The sequence below is a fragment of the Schistocerca piceifrons genome, chromosome 1 (genome assembly GCF_021461385.2).
Source record: "Schistocerca piceifrons isolate TAMUIC-IGC-003096 chromosome 1, iqSchPice1.1, whole genome shotgun sequence".
Taxonomy (NCBI): Eukaryota; Metazoa; Arthropoda; class Insecta; order Orthoptera; family Acrididae; genus Schistocerca; species Schistocerca piceifrons.
Window position 1 is genome coordinate 302,864,094 of NC_060138.1, and position 1,898 is coordinate 302,865,991.

The 1,898-nt window shown below is 40.3% G+C and overlaps 1 non-coding gene across 1 annotated transcript; it reads left to right on the forward strand.

The window, feature by feature from the left end:
* The first annotated feature begins 1,056 nt into the window (after positions 1-1,056).
* Trnas-cga lies at positions 1,057-1,131 on the forward strand. The gene has a single exon. It is a non-coding gene; the product is annotated as a tRNA-Ser (tRNA).
* Positions 1,132-1,898: the final 767 nt, after the last annotated feature.

Genomic DNA, 1,898 nt, shown 5'->3' on the forward strand with positions numbered 1-1,898 from the left:
CTATGAGTGAGACGGACAGTCGTCATTTCAGACGGTGAACAGTGTATGGTCTCGTTTCGTATGCTTAAAACTGTGTCCGATATTTATGTGAGTATCGGGTTTCTAGACAATTTCATTATGGTGTCGTGCAAAATAAACGGGTGGACTGCATGTCAGGGTGGATATTCGGCGAGTCGTCCTCTGTTGTTTTCTGGAAATCGTCTTGTCTTCTTAGTAATAAATTTACTTGATCAACCTGCCCCGTCCTTCTGAAACAGGGACGTTTTTTAATGATGTATTTCGACGGGTCAACGAACAACGAGAACCAGAGATACTATTGTGATAGTCCCAGGTGGGAAGCTGCAGCACGTACACCTCTTCGGTAACACTGTCGAGTGTCATCCGACATTACGTTGCTGTGAGTTGTCAATACGAGTTCCCTTCGGTAAACATTATTAAAGTGCAATAGTAAATTGAAGACAGTTTTTAATATCCCGTTCAGCAGTTGTTCTCTAGTATGAACTTAGATTAAATTTACGTTCTGTGCTGTACTAGGCAATTTCAAATACCAGAACTTCACGTAGATTCCTCGTAACAAAGTGTGTCGACGTAACCATTTTCGCAGAGACCTTTATAATTTGTTAACTACGAAGTGGGTTCAAAACTCATTAGCGATGCATTATTTAATGCCAGGTCACCAATCGTTCTTTAGTGCTGCCACTAACTTCATCTCAATTAGGGATCATTTATTTGTTTGTTAGTTGCTCTGCTTAATAACTGAAGTTTTCCACCAACGAAATTTTGAATTCTAACAGACCTGAACGGCTCACATTAATAAGCCAATAGGCATCAAATAAACTAGGTTGATGAATGGAATTTTTCGTATACGAAACTTGCATTTCCTGAGTTATTTATTGCTACACTGGCTCTTGCTAAATAGTATTTTATCTAGAATGAGATTTTCACTCTGCAGCGGAGTGTGCGCTGATGTGAAACTTCCTGGCAGATTAAAACTGTTTTGGAAGGTAGGAGACGAGATACTGGCAGAAGTAAAGCTGTGAGACCGGGCGTGAGTCGTGCTTCGGTAGCTCAGTTGGTAGAGCACTTGCCCGCGAAAGGCAAAGGTCCCGAGTTCGAGTCTCGGTCGGGCATACAGTTTTAATCTGCCAGGAAGTTTCAGTATTTTATCTGTTTATGTGTCTCACTTATATGTATTTATTTTACATGTCATTGATGTGTGCTTGTATTCCGCATCTGTGATCACAATCAATCGTTCTTAGAGACAGATGTTATCTAACAGATGATTAGACATATTAGTTTAAGACAGATGCAGTCTTCTTAGGAGTTGGATTAAATGGACAAGTGTTTCACGTTTCAATCAGAACAGTTCACGGGGTGTTTTGCTGAACGTCTCGCTAAAGAACCTTTGCGTGTTACATGCAGTACGGCACCATCAAATTTTACAAGCTAATTGACAAAGAAAGGGAAGGTATCAGTTGTGTATCTGCTCCTCGGACGCTATGAAAACCATCATAGAACACGTAGCCGAGTGACTGCTTGTAGCATGTCGTAAGTAGTTACAACACCTTTTCTTCTTGATGATTTGGTTTGATTTGTACTTGGCCTCGGCTAAAACTAGGCGACAGTTGGTAGAGTGTTGAGATCGTTATCAAGTTACGAAGACGACGTTACACAAAGTAACAGTGCTGAACCGGAATGTCGACGAGCGTGAGATATTTACTTCACCAAGAATCGTAATTAATCGTTCGTAATCGATGTTTAACTGATTAATGATGAAATGTTAATGATAAAACCAATACAGTCACATCCACAACAAATTCCCTACAAGCTGGTCGTAATTTCAAGTACCTAAGAAATCGTAACAGTGGGCTTGTTATTTGAGTCAAAGATTCTACACA